The 18,696-nt window shown below is 52.5% G+C and overlaps 1 protein-coding gene across 1 annotated transcript in view; it reads left to right on the forward strand.

Annotated features, from left to right (window-relative positions):
- Positions 1-18,696, forward strand: part of CCDC88C (coiled-coil domain containing 88C) — a 120,869-nt gene that overhangs the window by 8,512 nt on the left and 93,661 nt on the right. The window lies entirely within an intron of this gene.

The following is an 18,696-nucleotide window of genomic DNA, read 5'->3' on the forward strand; positions in this document are numbered from 1 at the left end:
ATGCGGACCCTGACGTGGTGTAGCCCACAGCTGAGTGAGTCTTTGTTCAGGAGCAACCGGAAGGGTGGAGGGAAAGAAGGGACCACAGAAGGGTTATGTTCGTGCCCCCAGCTTGCGGACAGGAGCACTGGGGTTTGCGGTGTGGAGTGACCATTTGGCAGGTGGTCCCTGTGTCTCAGCAGCAGATAGGTGATGGGTTGGGCAAGGGGACCTGATGGGGAAGGGCTGTTCAAATATCCATCCCAGCCTTTGGAAAGTCAGGTGAGAATTGTTGACGTTAATGGGAAATAGATTTAAACTGTGTCTCTCAGAGCCCTGGTTTTTAAACTTCTTAGCATGAACCTTTTCTCCCCCCCCCCAACCCCTGGTGCATTTTTCTTGAAACCCCAGGTGAAACCCTAGTGACTCTGATTGACTTGAGGGTTAGGGGGCCCTAGTGTTCTCTGCTCAACACCCTCCTCTCCTGCTGGGGCATCTCTGTGGGTTCCCAGGACCTTAAGGAACACGGTTTGAGAACCACTGCTCAGGAACAGATCTTTCCCAGAATTCATGCTGGGGCTTCGCTGATTCCTTGGGCAGACTCTGCCTCTGGGACCTGTTCCTAGCATCAGCTTCCTGGACTATAACTCATCTCGGTGCTGGAGTCTAGGGGCATTTTCAGAGTGGTGAAGTCCCTGTCAACATGTGGGAGCCCTTGGGCCACCGTGTTTCGCTCTCTGTCCTCATGCAGTCGTTGCTGGTTCTGAGGTCAGCTGAGGCCTCATGCTGCATGCTGGGCCGGCTCCTGCCGAGGGCTGTGGTTGCTGCAGAAGCCCTCCTTCTTCTGAGTTTGAAGACGGAGGGGAGAGGAAGGGAGTAGACAGTGTCCTGAGTTTTCCAAGATGATTGTTTCCATCCTACTCCCATCGAGGTCGGGGTGCATGAGAGAGGGTTACTGTGCTGGGATGCTTTCCCTGTGTGGCCAGTTCCGCAAACCACCTGTGCTCACAGCATGGACCCTCGGTGGCCCAGCACTGTGGACTTCCTGAGCAGCCTCTCTGAGGCTTAGATCCAGCCCCATCCTTTTAGTCCCAGATAGATGCCAGCTGGGCTGAGGAGGGGGGCCTGGGCGAGCTGGATCTCTGGGGCTGAGTGGGTTGGTTTTCCTGCCTGAGGGGTGCCACACTCAGGCCCAGGCATGCTGTAGACAGGTGGGAAGTATTTAGCGAGTGTATCCCTGGGGATGGCCATGGGCAGGGGAAGCTGAGCAAAGGCAGTGGGGCTATTAGTGAACTTGGGTCTGGGCACGGAGGGGGCTGTCTGGTGGCTGGGCCGGTGGTTCAGCATGTCCTCAGGGCTTGATCCCGGTCTGCAGGCACCATTCGTGGTGAGGTGCTTTGATGCTGTGTGCTAAGTGCAAGGGGAAGTGGATGGTGCAGGTAGCTCAAGAGACCCCTAACCCCTGCTGCAGAGGGGTGGGGACTGCTTCTTGGAGGAGGGGCCACCTGAGTGGAATCCTGGTAGGTGACTAAGGTTCCGTGTTTGGAGGGTCATGGGAAAGAGAGAAGAGGAAAGGGGGTGGAGGTAGAGGAAGCCATGGAAGCGTGAAACGGGTCTGTCCTAGATCTGTCAAGGTCCGTGTTTTGTGCAGTTGCTCAGCAAAGGTCTGTTGTATCAAGTTTCAGATGACTCCAAACTTGGGAGGATGCGAACATGAGAGAGACAGAAATTCGGAACAGGCTTGCAAGGCTGGCCAGAGCCAGAGGCGATCGCTCGACAGGTGTATCTTGGGCCACAGGTGTGGCTGGGAGGTGGTAACCTCTCCCTGGTGGCAGCAATGAAGCTCTTGTGAGCAGCATGCAGCAGTCAGGCTCTTGCTGCAGGCTGTTGGCCACGCAGGGGCTGTCCTCTGCTCTTGCTGGCCCAGGGAGTCCCGCGCTGGTGGTGGGCAGTGGCTCCCAACCGTCCAGATCTGGGCTGGCCCGAGGGAGCTTGACACCCCCTTGAGACCGTGTCAGTTTGGAGGCAGATTGCTGCTCTGTGTAGAGTTCCAGAAGATGAGACACAGGGGGAGGAAAAGATGTCTAGCCCATTCTCAGGGCCCAGAAAGACTCACAGGTAGAAAGGAGGACCCTGCATCCTTGTTCTGCTTCTGCGCTGTTAACTCTTTGGGGTTGGTGTGCGTTGGCAGCCCCAGCCCGGGGCAAGGGTTTGCTGCAAGCATTTGGCTAAAGACTGCAGAGCCGTCCCTGCTCCTCGGTCAGTCCTGCTCCCTGGGAGAAAGCTAGGGGGCCGCTTCCCCTCTGGGCTGGCACAGGTTAGGTGTGTGGGCAGCTCTGTGTATTTTTTTCTTCCCGATTTATTGTAAAATAAAGTTAAGTCCTGGTCCTATAAGTAATAGGTGCTCTTTATGAACAGCTTGGAAAATAAGGAACAAGAAGAAAAGAACCACCCACAATCCCACCACCTAAAGACAATCCCTGTTAACATTTTTACTGTTTCCTTCCAGTTTTTGCATGAATAGTTTTTGTTTTACACTGTTGTGGTCGTGCTGTATATACAATTGCATATCCTGCCTTTTCCCTGCCCCCCTGACATTAAAGCGTAAACATAATTGGTTGTTATTATAAGGGGTCATGAAAGAAAGTTTTCCAAGAGGAGTACTGCCTGAGTCCCCTTGTGAAATGGCCCCTCAGCTTAGGAGGGCTCAGGATGAGGCAAGACAAATGCTGTTCCTTACTGTTGCAGTGTGGCCTGGACAGGCGAGAGCTTGCCCCCCGAGTAAGTGGGACTCCCACTTGCCTGGGGCATTTTGGTAGACTCCTTGAGGTCACGGAATCCAGCCTTGGGTCTTGTTTGCCAAGCAACGGTTCTGCCCACTGGCTGTCCCCTCCTTTTCTGAGGCGCCATGGGGCAGGGACAGTTAGAAAGGATGGGGACCTCTCTGGAGCAGCACGGGGTTTATCGCACAAGGAAGCTCAAGTTTTGCCTCTGAAAACCTGTGGAGTTGGTGACTCTTGACCTTCTTCTGGGGCAGACAGTAGACAGTGGGTGAAAACCAGCATGGCCGGTCCCAGTCTGACCACTGGTGTGTCAGCCAGGGTCTCAGGCTGCCTCCTGACCTGCTGCTTGGACTTCTCTGGGGCTGGGGCCTAGAACCTGCATTTTCAGAAGTTCCCAGCTTTTGGTCTTACCATCCTCCCAGCAGGCTGGGGAATCAGTGGACTTCTCAAAGCATGGTCCCCAGACCTGCAGCATCAACATCATCTGGGAACTTGTTCGAAATGCCGATCGTCAGGCCCCTCCCCAGACCGGCTGTGGAAGTCCGGCTGGCTGTCTTCACAAGCCCTCCAGGTGATTCTGATGTACACTCTCGTGAGAACCAAGGGTTAAAACTGTTTCTAGTGACCTCCAGAAGAGGCATCTTCGGCCAGGTCCCCCCAGGTGACTCCTCTCCATCACGTCCAGCGGACGAACATCTCATCTGTCCCAGGGACAGGAAAGTAGAGAAGAGAATGCTTCGTTTAGTTGCTGCCTTTTACGGAAGAAAAGGCTGACAGCGCAAGGTGGAGGTACCTGCCCGCTGCAGGACGAGCCTCCGCAGACGGAGGCACATCTGCTGGGAGGCCTGCAGGAAAGGCAAGCTTAGACCAGACCTGCATGCTGCCTCCAGCCACGTGGCGGGCCAGCTCTGAGCCCCGCCATCACATGATGTTTGTTTTACTTGCTCAACAGCCAAACTCTTTTTCCTGAGTCTTTTTTTCTTGTTTTTAAGTTAAATTTTAGATTTATAGAATGGTTCTTTTTATATTCAGGTTCTTGAGTATTAAATGTATGTTGATTTGATAGTGGAGCCAGTGGGAGAGTGATCTCGTAGAAGCAGAAATCCCTGGGGCAGCAATGGCTGGTGTGTGTTTATTCCTTGGGGGTTGTGCACGGTGTCCCACTGCCATTCCCTGCCCCAGACCCCTGCAGTCCTGTTCCTCCTCCCAACAGTTCAGACCTGCCGGTCACGTGAAGTTACCGAGGCTTCTTTGGCCTTATGCCGGTGGGAAGCACTTCAAACAGTGACCTGGGTAAATTTGGCGTGTGTTGATCTTTGTTGTCAGGTGTATATAGATCTCTGTCCTGAAGTTGGGACTCTCAGGTGGATGTGGGGACCCACCTGCAGAACTTACCCTGAGCTGAGAAATTTGCAGAGTTTCTTGGAGCTGCTTCCCTTACGGATCATGTGCCAGAACAGTCTGCTTTCCTTCTCTGGGCTGGAGTTCTCATCTGTCCAGAAGAGGATGCGCCCCCATGGGCCTCAGATTCCACAGTCACACGATGGCCAGAACCAACCAAGATTTACAGGTCACTTCCAGGAAGCTTTGATTTACGAGGTCCTTGAACTTGGCTCTTCTGAGCTCTGGTCACTCACCATGGTCAGAAGGCCTGGACTGACCCAGAATGTTGGGGTTTTTTTGTTTTGTGGTTTTTTTTTTTTTTTTTAAGATTTTATTTATTAGAGCATGAACAGTGGGGAGGGGGAGAGAGAGAGGAGAAGCAGGGTCCCTGCTGAGCAGGGAGTCCAACATGGGGCTCGATCTCAGGACCCTGATATCATGACCTGAGCCCAAAGCAGACGCTTAACCAACTGAGCCACCCAGGGATCCCGAATATTGTTCTTTACCTCGGAAGAAATAGCAGAATGAAGAGTCTGGGGTTGCTTTATCTTCTGTAGTCTTTTTCTTTATTGCTTTGAAAAATTATAGTAGTACAGATGTTTCTAATGAACACTTCTGCAAAATGGGAGATCAAGTGTCAGATGGACTTGATTCCTTTGTCTTTTCTCCTTTTCGTTTTTAGAAGAAATGTTGTCAAGGCATATTGAATAGTAAGAAGGGACTTTGAAATTCAGCTTTTTGCCCTAGTCAGAAGCTTGACAGAAGGTAACAGTGCCTCCTGTGAGCTGGGCTTAGGCTCTGTGAGGAAGAAATTGCTGTCTCCATTTTACAGATTAGGAAAGTGAGGCTCATCAAGTAAGATCTAGAAATAGCCCCAGAGAGCTGCAGGTTTCCTCGGGTGAAATGTCTTTCTGAAAATCTGGCTTTCTGCAATCCATCATGGAGGGAGATAGCTTGGTGTTGGCAGACGTCCACTGTTGTGTGAAGGTGGGCAGGGCCCCTCAGGATCTGCACGGACACCAGGGTGAGGGGGTTCTTGAGCCAGAAGCCTCGTCTTGTGGGCCAGGCTAGGAGTGCTGCTTCCTGAGGGTCTCCTGCTTAGGCTCCCCCTTGTTGAAAGCTAGATTTCACACCAGCCTGGAGCCCCAGAGCCCCAGAAGAAGGGACCGGATTGCTTCAGGCACCTTCTGAAGTCAGCACTTCGGGGTTGGGCCATGGGTGGGATGCAGGGACCAGCTGGCCTCAGGCTGCACCCCCAGAGCAGCGGAAAGCAGAGAACCAGGGCTAATTGCAGAGGGTGGGGAGGGGTGAAAGGTGTGTCTGAGGTAATTAGTGGAGCTGGAACTTGGCCAGGCCATGGAGGCTGAAGGCGAGGAGGAGAGAGAGAGACACACACACACACACACACACACACACACACACACGGAGGCAGAGGAGACGGGGAGAATATGTGTAGACACCATCTTTCTGGTGTCTGTGGGCTCCCCCTCTTGACCTTGAGTCCAGACCTTGAATCGTCGGGGCTTTCCCTCCTGGCCCTGAGCTGCCACGCTCTCCTTCCCTCCAAGGGACCGTGGGCTGCCACCTGGCTTGGGCACAGCACTGAGCACACATGCCCCGTATAGGATTGGCCCACTCAGCCCTTTGTATCTGCAAATCCGAACTTTGTCCTGGCTCCTCTCCTTCCTCTGAATGGCACTTCTTTCCAGAATCCTGGTCTCTCACCATGGATTTACTTCTCTACGCCTTTTGTTCAAGGTTTCTCATAGTTTGGGGCCATGCCTTTAAGAAATGTCCTTTTTCCAGCCTGGCACAGAAGAGACCCAGGGGTGGAAGTTGGAGGGGTACCCCCCCCCTCACAGAACAAGTGGTCTGAATTTGTGCTTCCAACAAAATATCAGCTGAACCACGACTGCGAAGCGCTCAGATGCTGAAGGGGGACTGGGGTGCTTTTAGGGGGAGCAAACGGGCCTCCTTTTCAGTTAGCTCTTGTCGGTCACACATTCAGAACTGGGCTGTGAGCGTTCAGGGGCGTGGGAATCCAGCACTGCTGGGTGAATGAAGGTAGAAATGTATTTTGCTGTACACTAGACACCAGAGACGTGTAGGAAGTGGGAAGAGGTACCCATTCCTTTTGTGACGAGGAGGAGGGAAATGGATTTCTTGTTTTTAGGAAAGAAAGAAGTGTCTCTCCCTTGCCTTGGGTTTTGGTGTTCGGTGCCAAGATCAGCATGTTGGATGTTACAACTACTTTGTCAGGAGGAGTCTCCGAGGAACTTGCCTGGGCAGGCTTCGCCCCTCCAAAGAGCCGCCTGCATGGCTCACCTCCAGGGTTAATAACAGTTTTTGTTATTCAGCTGTTCTCTTCGGAAAGGCGGGGGTTTTCTTGCGACTGCACTGTGGCATTCAGGGCCTTGGTCCTTTCCCTTTGTGGTCTTATTGGAGTCATTTTTCTGGTTTTGAGGAGAAACTAAGGAGGATGAGGAAGTGCTTGTCTGAAATCGGTGGGTTCACCAAGGATGATAGCGGTGTTGAAGAGGCCCCCGATTCGGAGTTTGGTGGTGATATTTTGAGGGCAGATGGAGGTTTCAGAAGGCCTGCCAGCTACACCCCGCAAGGGTGCCGTTGGCTCGGGATTAGGTTTCTCAACAGGTTAAGTTGGGGGGAGGGGAGGTGGTCTAAAAAAAGGGCCGTGCTGTGAGGGAAGAGATGGGGCACGGTGCGGCCTTGGAGGCAGGAAGCCTCCCATTGCTTCTGTCCACCCGGAAAAGAGGCAGGGCTGAAAAGGAACAAGGCCTTCTTCACTGGGGGTCTCAGAACTGCCATCCAGGGAGCACAGGTCCCAGAGTAACCAGAAGTCTCCTGCCTGTGTGGGGGAAAGCAAGGGGCTTTTATGAGACAGAAGGGGGAGTTGCATGATGTAGATCTGGGAGAGAAGAGGAAAAAAACGGCTATTTGGGGCTGACTGGCTGAGCTGCTTCTGATTACTGTCTCATTGATTATTTTATCGATGCACCAAACAGAAGTGTCCCGGGTATGTGTTAATGAACCTTACTGACCTCCTGTGGTACAACTGTCAGTTGGCCTCTTGAAATGTTATGAGCAATTGCCTGTAGAACTCTTGCCCCTCTGGCCCAGGTCAAGAGTTCATGCGTTGGAAAGGAAAATGGAGCTTGAAAATGGGATCTCTTCTGTCCAGAAATTTTATACAGTTCCATCCACACTTCACTGGCCGCCACCCGATGGGTCCTGGTGTTGGCTCTGGAGGGGGAGGGGTCAGGTTTGCTTTCTCACCTGGGGGGAGGAGGTTAGACACTGCCTCGTGGAAGTGGATGTGTGAGCTCGGGGGCGGGGGGGAGGGTGGGTGAAAGCCAGGAAGGCCAGGAAGGTGAAGCCAGAGGGGGAAGAATGAGATGGAAGCGTGGGGAGCGAAGGTGGAGGGCAGAAGTAAGGGCAAGCCCCACTGCTTTGTCAGGTTGGGTCATTGAATTCTTGCAGGGGTCTAGAGACTCGTGCATCATTGTTACTACCGTTGTGACTTAGGGTGCATCGTTTAACTTCACCTATAAAATACGGGTGACACCATATTGCAGGTTGTCGTGACGTGTCACAAGAAATAATGCCAAGTTTCTTGAGGCCGTGAGTGTTAATAGCGGTAGCCCCCAGGCTACTTTGCAGTCGGTCTGTATCCTGCAGCTGCAAGGGCCAGGCACAGAGAGCCAGCAAGGAGAGCCCCTGTAGGCCTCTCTGCAGGGGCAGGAGGTAGAGGCGTGGGTTTCTTGGAGGTCACCGCTCACATTTGTGACCTTGGGGACCTTCATCTTCCGAGAGTCTCATCTGAGAGGAGGGTAGTAATAGCGCCTGCCTTAGGACCGTGAGGGGGGCTGAATGAGGGCCGTGTGCAGGTACCACGGGGGTAAGATGCCCACTGGTCGGGCAGAGGGGTCGTGAGCAGATCCGCCTCTCTGGGCGTGCTTCATTGGTTTATTAGTGGGTGGATTGAGGGAAGGGCCCTTCCCTGGGGTCCACTGTGATGTGTTTGGATCAGTCCAGGGAGCATGCACGTATGTGCTTGACTTGCCCTACACATTTTTCTCCTCTATGATCTTTTTAAGTTTACTGTGTGCTTACAGTGCACTCAGCGTCTTAGACCCATTATCTCACGATTTTTATCTGCCACCAGCAGTGAAGTATCTTAAAAGCAGGCATGGCATCTTTGCGTCTCGCCATACCAGCGAGGAAACGGGTCTACCAGTAGTGTGTATTAGAGACAAGACACAACACAACAGAACCCATGACTCTGGAGTGAGTAATTCAGAAAATCAGTCAGTCCTGGCCTTCGGGCAACTCGTTATTGCACTGGGTCTGGACCCAGGGTCCTGTCTCTAGGCTAGAATGGCCCTACAAAGTTGTAGAGTGAGTGATTGGAGGACAGGGCCTTGCTTTATTTGTTCTGTGTCCCTTGAGTTCCTGACACGTATCGGGGACTTAGGACCTGACGGTTGAGGAGATCAGAGATGCGGTGTGGCGGGGTGGGCTGGGGTGGCTGGGGCCTGTGAATCCCACTCTTCCAGGGGTCCCCTGCTGCTTTCACGCCAACCTGTAGGCTTTTCATGTGGTGTTCCGCTTTGTTGATGGAGATGCCATATGTCAGGTACTGGAGAGGCTCAGTCCCTGGGGGATGGAAATTACATTGATTGTTTTCAACTTTGTCTAGCCAGAGCGGCTCCCCTGAGCTTTGTAGTGTTTAGGCTTAATGACTTTAAAACTTTAAAAATGAATGCCTCCTTTCTAAACCACAGCAACCAAACAGGCTACTCCTCCTGCTGACTTCCCTTTACAGTGTGGAATTGTGGCTGCTTCAGTTATCAGAAACTCTGAAGCCAGTTCAGCACTTCTGGTGCTAAGTTGGTCTTCTAGATGCTTCTCCCGCACCCCTTCCCCCTTTACAGTGAGAATTTGTGATGCTGGAATTTTATAGACTAGAGCTTACAAAATTGGACTTTTCAGATGGAAACTAAGTTGCAGCTGTGGATGTCCCAAGGTTGAGATGCCAAAACAAAGAAGAGGTGGTGGTTTCTGTTAAGTCCAGGCTCTTCTTCAGCTGCCTGGGGCAGTTAATTCTGAACGGCTTGCCCACACTGTCTGAGGAAAGCAGATGGGGACGGAGGTGTAGGTCACCTGGGAGGAAGAGGTGCTTAGATCTGACCTGCTTCACCCATCATCACCTGTCCCTACCCTGGTTTTTTCCTTTGGGAGGTAAACTCTGAGGCTGCCTTTACCTTGTCTGCCCCTGGCCCATATCCTGGGGAGGCCTCTGGACAGTGTCCTCCCCATTGTTTGCAGACAGCAGGCAGTGAGGTCCCTCCTCCCCTGGGGCAAGCGGTTGCTGTAACTTGGAGCCATTTCCTCCTTTGTCCGAGGGGGACAGCTGCCCTTGACTCCCTGGGTCAGAGAGCGTGCGCCAGCATGTGAAATGCCCAGCATGGCACCTACTGCAGAGCTGAAGGCTCGTGCCGGTGGACCGGACCTGTTACCAGGCTGTAGTGCTGACTTTGCCCCCTCCGAGCCCCCGCCCCTTCCCCCTACACCCCTGCGTCTTGTCTTGGCACTTTCTCCCATCGGAGCACCTTCCCTTGGTCCACCTCTGTGAACTTGTGTTTAAATGTTTTCCTGATCCCCATCATTTCAGCGCCCGCCTGCTTTCTCTGGGTCCTGCCCCAGCTTGCAGGTTTTTCCCAGGGCAGGAACTGGCAGCCTTTAGTCCTCCCGGGGACTGGAGGGTTAATAAATGCTGGCTGTTGGGCCACCCTACTACTTGGTGTGATCCCAGGAGCTGTGTCTGGAAGAAGCGGCTCGGGGCCAGGCTGAGAACTGCCCCAGGCAAGCTTTACAAGACAGGCAGGACTCCAGTGTTCCTGCTATATAGCATATTTCCTGCATTGAGACTCCGGGTCTTTATTGATCCTGGGACTCAAAAGGTGGGATGCATTGATTTCTAAAGGCAAAGTCACTTTGAGGAGCCCTTTAGCAGGCTTTTTAAACAGGAAGTAATGGGAATTGTCACCAGCAGAACCTTCTTTTCCCTGTGAAAGTATCCTCCTCTGGTTCTGACTGAGGTTTCCCTCCCTGCTCTTGGGAGGTCAAGGTCAGGACATGGGAGTTCCATGTTCATAACTACCCTCCACCTCCAAAGGGTATTGGGTTGGGTTCTTTGGGAGTTGGGGGGGGCGGGCACGTGGTGGAAAGGGGGTGAGCCAGTGCCAAAGTTATAGGTCATTTACGTCCCCGGTGTGTTTGAGCTCCTAGGTACAGTCTCTGGAAGGGAGAGCTTGAACCACCAGGGATAGCCAGGTTGGCAGGAACATGGTCAACTGGGAACAGCTATTATGGTGGTCCTGGTGGTGGCTGCCATGCTGAGAGTCCTCAGAGGGCTGGGAGCAGCCAGATGGAGTTGGGGAGTGAATTCATGATATAACTTTGAAATTGGAGTGTATGTTCAGATTTGGATGGGAAGAGTTGAGAACGTGTAAGCGATAACTACCAAAAGAAAGAGAGAGAGAAGAATATGTTCAGGAAAATTGAACTTTTAGTCTTTGAGTAGGCTATCTGATTTTAGAAATCTTTGGCTTAAAAAGCGAGGAACAACACCCATACTCATAGAAGCATTATTCATAAAAGCCAGGGGGTGGAAGTAACCCACGTCTCCATCTGTGGGTGGATGGATAACAAAATACATACATGCAATGGAATATTAACCTTAAAAAGGGAATTCTGACACATCCCACAGCATGATGAACCTAGATGACGTGCTCATGAAGTAAGCCAGTCACAGAGATACAAATGCTGCGTGATCCCACTTCTGGAAGGGACCTGGAGCAGTCAGATTCATTGAGATCGAAAGCAGAATGGTGGTTGCCGGGGACTGGGGAACAGGGTGGAGGGAATGGGGAGTTACATTGTCCAATGGGATAGAGGTTGACTTTGCAAGATGAAGAGAATTCTGGAGGTTGGTATAATTGTGAGTGTACTTAACACTACTAAACTCTACACTTGAAATCGGTTAAGATGGCAAATGTGAATGTGTATTTTATGTGGTTTAATGTTGTGTGTTCTACCATAGTTTTACCAAAAAAAAAAAAAAAAAAAAGTACTGAACCCATACCCTTTCCTTGTGGAGGCCCCAGGTCCCTCTGCCTTCTGGTTCAGATTGGGGGCCTGTGACCCAGGGACAGGAAGTAGGATGTTCCATTCCTTTCTCTGGGCTTTGGAAGAGTCCCTGTGTTGTTTTGGATTTATTTGTTTTTAACTCCTTTGGGCTCTGGGAATCCCCGTAGTAGAATGAGACCGGCTGTTGGGTTTTTTGGTTTTTTTTTTTTAAGATTTTATTTATTTGACAGAGAGACAGCAGGAGAGGGAACACAAGCAGGGGGAGTGGGAGAGGGAGAAGCAGGCTCCCTGCTGAGCAGGGAGCCCGACTCGGGGCTCGATCCCAGGACCCTGGGATCATGACCTGAGCCAAAGGCAGACACTTAATGACTGAGCCACCCAGGCGCCCCTGGCTGTTGGCTTTTTTGCATATGATGCCTGGAAGTTGGCTTCAGTGACACTTTTTAGGAGGATGCTGCAGGGGTAGTTGTGGGCTTGCTAGGGTCTGGCAGTGTGGATTTGACACAGAAGTTAGAGAATCAAGAGGTTGGACTACTGCATGCTCCCAGGAAACCTATGTATCACAGTCCCAAGGATTTCTGCAGTGGAGGGGCTTTATGTAGAATTGACACCTGTGAGATGCCTGCATTTAACACAGAGCTTGAGGCATGCTTTGGGTGTTGCACTGAGTTAGACGGGTCCCCACCCTCTCTAACACGGTAATGAGGTGGAGATATTGAAAGCATAAATTAAGAGGAGGATAGAAGGTTTTTGTGGAACATGTGGCTATGTGCCAGACACTGGTCTCAAATATTTTCTGAAGGAATGAAGAGAGCATCTAATAACGTATGTGACGTTGATCATCAAGGGCTTGAAACCCCAGCCCCAGCTTAAGAGCAGCGTGTGTCTGTCCCACCTAGGTGGCTGGTGTCTGTCCCACCATGTGTGGCTAGTTGAGCAGCATCAATCAGCATTTCTTTTATTTCCCTTTCCTTTTTCCTCCATCTTTTCTTGTTTTATTTTTTTTTTCCTTTTTCTTTTCTTGTTTGTTTTAAAAGAATAACCTTTTCACCTGGAGTCAGCATAGGGGTTTTTCCACATCAAAGCAATTAATCTGAAGTCCTGGTGGCCAAGATACTCCTGTGGATGATGGGATTGTCCTAGGAGATGAGGACTTTTTAGAAGCTCTTGCTTAAATCAAACCAGGCTTAAACTGTCAGACACAGAAGCATCTCTTTCCCCTTGAAGTCTTTTGGGTCTAGGTCAGTGACCTCAGCTTTGAATTTGGGATCACATCTGTCTAGAAGAGCAGGCCATGACTCCCCCTCCCCCCACCACGGGAGAAGTAGTCCGTGACCCCCCCAAACCTTCCTCACGGGGAGGGTGAAGAGGGAGCTGGTCACCGAGGTGACGACACACAGCCCCTCCTATTCCCATTTTAGTGTCTGGACTTGGAGAGTGGATGGAGCTGTTTTTCCTCTCAGTTCCCCCCCCCCCCCAACCTAGCCCTACATTGACCTATAAAGGCCCCACTGCACTTGGCTGTTGCTGCCACAGCCTTAATATGAACTAATTGGACCCTCCTCCAGGTGGAGGACAGGCCATGCTCCCTGTGTTCCTTGGTCGGTCCTGGATCTGTGGTGGCCTGATATCCAGACTAATATCCTGCCTTGGGTTGGTGAACAATTGCCGGGGGAGAGGTCCTTTTCCATCTGGAAATGAGCTTTTTCCGAGCCCTCCTCCCCGCCCCCGAAGGAGATCTTGGCCTGCTCTACAGAACCAGGTATCTGGATGCTTCCTTTTCTGCCTTCTATTGTTACCACATAACGGGGTGGTATTCAGAATAAAACTTCACATAAAAAGAGAGAAGGCAGATGTCTCCCCACCATCCTGCCATCTCAGCACATTAAAGTGGTTGGAAGTTCACTGACCCTCCCAGCCTGTGGCTCTTCCCTGGGAAGGGAATCTCTGGCTCTCTCGGGGACAGCTGGGGGTTATTAATACCCAAGGAAGTGCTTCACACAGGCCCCAAAGGGGAGGAGTGAGCATCTCTCTCCCCAAGCATGCTTCTTGGGCACAGCCCACTGTGAGAACAGATCTCGGTCTTTATTTGGTTGAAACGTCATGTGTCAGAGTGTTTCGAGCCTTTTTTAGTCCTTTTCTGTGCTGCCCAAGTGGCCGACAGCTTGCCATGTGTATTTCTTGTTTACAGATCGGTTTGAGAGCTTTCTGTGAGCTGCTGAGTTACAGCCTGAGCCGCAGAACACGCACGGTCTGCTCTGAGCGGTTGCTGTAACTTGGGTCTCGCAGGAGCGGCTGAAGTCCTCGGCCAGGATCTAGAGTCACGAGGGTGGAGCGCGACAGACACCCTGAGCCTGGGGTGTTTCTGGGGCTGGTGCCACCTGGTACCTGCCCGGACCTCAGAGTTCAGGGAGCCCAAGGATGTAGAAGCAGCATCGAAGCTCTGGAAAACTGTGCTGAGGCTTTTACCTGGGAAAGGGGGTTGGGGTGGGGGGAACGGAAAAGTGGGAGAAGGGCTCGGCTGTGGCCACACGGTGAGTCAGTAGCTGAGCTGGAAATCAGCCCTTCTCCGTGACATGACCGACCTCTGCTCATACGTTGATTGGGGCTCACTTACCACCCCGATCCTCTCTCTTGCTGGCCAGAGGCACGGCTGGGACATGCCTGGGGCCTGATAATTGTTCCTCGGTGATGGTCAGGCTCAGGAGACTGTAACGGGGGTGTTTCAGAACAAGCCCTGATGGGGTGTGGCTGGTAGTGTGAAAGCCAGAGGGGAAATGAGGAGTGGCCCAGTGCTGTGTTGTCACTCCGGAATACCCGAAGCTCCTAAAATGCAGCATATGGACCCTCCGTCCCCAAAGTGAGAGATTTGGCTTTTAGCTGGTCCGGGTGGGCTTGGGTATTAATACTGTTTAAAAGCTTTCTTAGATGCTTCTAATCAGATGATTGTGATGAGCAGCCAGGCTGAGAACCACTCATCCTGTTCAGCCTGCTCCTTGTTTAGCAAGTGGGGAAACAGAAGCCCAGGGCCATGGAGTGGTTTTCTTCTGTCCCTCCAGCGATTTGGAGGCAGTGGACAGCTGAGTCTAGGACCTGAGGCCTGGCTCTCTGTCTGCCCCCTCCTTGCCTTGTTTCCTGGTCCGGCATCAGCCGGGAGATCTTCAGGAGGCTGCGGAAAGTTGCCCGGGTGGCTGGCATGCTTGCGTACTTCTTGTAGACAGATCGACCTGAGAACGCCCGAGTTTGCTTCTTGGGGCCATTTCCCAGCCTAACAAGACAGGGCAAGATGGCTCAGGTTTTTGAGTTTGCATCTGGCTTTGGAACTTCTGGGGCGGGGGTGGGGGAGTGGGGGGGACAGAAAGTGAGAGCTCATATGCATGCAGCAGCTGTCAGCACTGTCCCAGAGTGCTTTTGTCTAGAGTGGGGTTCTTACAATGCACGTGGCTCGGGCGCTTTGGCCTGAGCGGGTTTCTGGGAGAGGACACAGTGGAGCCATAAACATCACCGAGCCCGTTGGCCAGGCCCCCAGGGCTGCAGGCTCCTCTACCAGGTCTTCCCAGCACAGCAGAGCTGCGGAAAGCACCAGAGCTGTTAAAGCAGGGGACCAGGCCTAGCCTCCAGGGGCTCACCTTATCAACACAGGCCCTTTGAACCAGAACTGGCTTGTCCTTGTGCCCCTATAGATATGGCTGGAAAACATGCTGTTGCTAGCGACCTTGGGGGTTGTCCTTAGGCAAATGTATTCCTCCTGTTTGGGTGTAATTATCTTGTTTTAAGCTTTAAGCATCCAGAGTGTCAGATTCTGCTCCCATTTTGCTCCTTCTCCGATGGAAGGCTTTTGCAGAAAACCCCAGGTGCTCATTGCCCCCAGTCACTACTCTGCTCCAGGCTGGCTGCCTCTCAGAAAACCCTCCCTCTGCTGAGTGCCTGCTGTGTGTGCACCGCTCTCCTTTGCACCCCTGAGAGGGTCTGCGAAGTGGGAACTGAGGGGCCCAGTGGTTCAGCAACATAACTAGGCTGAGGCAGCACCTTCATCAGGTTCAGAGCCCAAACTACCTGATGGCAGATTTCACAAACAAGTTCAATGATCTTTGCACAGACACTTTTTGTTTCCAGCCCCGTGGTTTGTTTTCTTGCCCAGCACGTGTCCTCATGTTAGAAGCCGCCCATTTTGACGTGAATGGTTGCACCAAAAGCTGATGTCACCTTGGGCTTGTCACTCTACTTCTTTGTGCCTCAGTTTTTCTCGTTTGTAAAATGAGAATAATAAGGTTGGGCTGAGGATAAATAAGTCAACATATTGAAGAGGGCCTGGCATTTAGTACATAAGTGTTGGTAGTCACTGTCATGATTGCGTCTGAGAGTAGAGGAGGCCCAGACCAGCCCACTGCGTCGGGTTCTGGCTGCCTTCCCTGGCGGGGGTGGGGGGGGCATAGGTAGCTCTAAGGCCCCTGAGGTGGTCTAGGGGGCTACACTGGCCCTCTGGGTCCCTCGGGTCATCCCAGCACAGGGTGTGAGGAGGAAGGGTGCCAGCCTAGGGAATTGGGGAGGATCTCCTCTGGTCTGAACAGTCATGCCCCCCCCCACCATGATGTAGGCATCATAGGAAGCAGGCTGCACAGGCAGAAAACAGATTGGCCCCTAGAACGGAAACTGTCAGCCACCAGAGCAGTGAGGAATCAGGATGTGACCATGATGAGGATGTGTGTGTGCACGCATGTGCAAATATACACAGATCCTGTTGGTTCTGGCCTGAGTCTGCTGGCTACATTTACGTTAATTATAGGTTCATCGTAGGAGAGAGACAAAACACTCAGTCAGCAGAGGAGCTATAAAAAGTGTGTGGTGAATGGTTCAGGGATTATCACCCCCATTTTACAGGTGAGGAGATGAGGCTTTGGCTTCATTTCCATTGCCAAGTGGCTTACTCAGGGTCACAGGCAGCTCGTGGGTGTCAGACTTGAAACTGGAAACCAGGCCTTTCTGCTCTCGATGCAGTGTTCGCTTCTCTGCTATGTGGCCTCTGAAGTAAAAACGCACATGGGATTTTCTAGGTGATGGGAAAGGCGGGCGGAGATGTGCCACAAGCAGCAAGCCTTTTACCCCATGACATAAATGGACTTGTAAAGCCCCAGAATAGGGGCACCTGGGGGGCTGAGTTGGTTAAGCCTTTGACTCTCGATTCTGGCTCAGGTCATGATCTCAGGGTCGTGAGATCGAGCCCTGGCGTGGGGCTCCACACTCAGTGTGGAGTCGGCTTCAGATTCTCTCTCTCCTCCTCCCTCTGCCCCTCCCCAGCTCATGCATACATACTCTCTCCCCCCATCCCTAAATAAATAAAATTTAAAACGAAAAACTAAAACCCCCGAATATCTAGACCCTTGGGCATACCTTGCACTTCCCAGGAAGGACACCAGCTTCTGGCTTCAAAGCCATCTACCAGCTGGTGACCTGAAGCCTGTCTCCAAGCCCAGGTTTCCTGGGGGCCATGGAGGGATGGAAACCCCCCCACACCACCACCACCACCTCAGAGGGCCAGCAGAGTTGCAAGACACCTGGCACCTTGCGAGTTCCTGCCCTTTGGCTCCCTTTCTCCTTTGAGACTGCAGGTGGCTCCCAGCTTCATGATGCATGCCTAGAGACTGCTGTCTGTCGGAACCGGAACCAGAGGTGGTCTGGACCACGGGTCTGATGGGGAGGGGGTGCTGGGGAGGGCAGCCACGGTGGGGGGGGCATTGCTGGGGTTAAAGTTCCCTGTTTCAGCAGGACAAGAGAACGCTGCATATGGCAGAGATGGGAAAAGGTGTGTTGGGACTCTGGTTGGATGACAGTTGTTGGTAGGCTCCTTGTTTTCCCAGCTTGTTAGAAGTATTCAGAGTCCTGTAGATAAAACAAACCCTGGCCAACAATGCTCTGGAGTCTTGGAGACCCTTGAACCTTAATCTCAAAGCAGTACCAGCCTGGGGCACATGCTCCTGGTGGACCTTTTCTGTCAGAAAGGGAGAATTTGTGGGTGCTGGTCTTAACCGTGTGGTTCATTAGGAAAGGCTCTTGGGGATCTAAGTGCTCACATTGCAGTGCTTCATGGGGAGAAGTTACTTTGTTTTTTGTGTTTTTTAAAGATTTTATTAGCACAGAGGTGGGGGAGGGAGAGGGAGAAGCAGACTCCCCACTGAGCAGGGAGCCTGACACAGGGCTCGATCCAGGACCCTGGGATCATGATCTAAGCCAAAGGCAGACGCTTAACCAACTGCGAGCCACCCAGGCGCCCCAGGGAGATGCTACTTTGAAAGAAAATAAAGGTGAAGTTTATCTTTGGAGATGCTGGGTGGTTGGTGACCTCAGAGCCACCCCCGTGCTGTGGGTTTGAGGTCTCACTGGATCCAGTCATGTGTCCCCCTATGGGGTGACCGAGGGTGCAGTGGGCCTGGATCCACATGGGCTGTGACCAGGGAGGAAGGGAAGTGAGGATTTCAGAGCCCACCCGGATGAGCCCGATTCACCAGCTGGTGCAGGAGTGTGTGGCCGCTGGGGATGTAGGGGTGTGGTGGAGGAGTAGTGAACTGCCCTGTCCTGTGCCCGCGCATAGCTCACAGCCCAGTAGTGGGAGTCAGGTCTTTCCTCCTGCGAGTATTTGGAGGATCCCCATGGCTTGGATTTTGATGCCTTGATTCTCTCACCTTGGGCTTCCTGGAGGCACGAGAGCACCACGGTCCCCAGCTGTGGCGCTCTCCGAATGTCTCCCCAGGATGCACCAGTGCGCCGGGCTCTGCAGCCGTGGCTTTCCAGAAGGCCTTCCCTCACACGGGCTGCCGCCCTGGTCTTCATAATGGAAACGGAGGATGCTACCGTTCTGCAGGCTTCACGGTGTCACCTGTTACTGGAAGAGGTGACACACACGGAGACATTTGTTTCTGTCTCCCCGGGAGAAAAACGGATCTCCTGTAGTTTGAGGTGATCACATTTCGGGGATACCTCCTCTCCACGGGTGGCCCCCGCTCCCTGTCCTAGCATGCAGCTGACAATAAAGTGGTTCATGACCCGCGGGACCGCTTGTGTCTTTTCCCAGCGCTTCATTTCTCCCCGAGAACGGCGCTGTTCCCAGGGGTGTCCGGTTTCCCACTGCCATTCACCAAACACGGTCTTTAAGCGGCAGAAACTAGTTTTGCAGAGTAAACTGATACTTCCGTGGGGATTCTTCCGAAGAAGGATGGGGCAGCTTAATAAGTTACCGGCGGACCTTTGAGGAGGACGGATGACCCTGGCTCCTGGCCTTTTCCCCCACCCCCTATTTCTCCGGCTTCTTAACACTTGAGTGCACGCGCAGAATGAGGGAGGGCCTTGCCTCTCCTGGGCGTTCGTGGGGGAAGGGCTCGATCAT

This window comes from Mirounga leonina, unplaced genomic scaffold, assembly GCF_011800145.1.
Source record: "Mirounga leonina isolate KUSES-001 unplaced genomic scaffold, KU_Mleo_1.0 Mir_82, whole genome shotgun sequence".
In the NCBI taxonomy this organism is placed as follows: Eukaryota; Metazoa; Chordata; class Mammalia; order Carnivora; family Phocidae; genus Mirounga; species Mirounga leonina.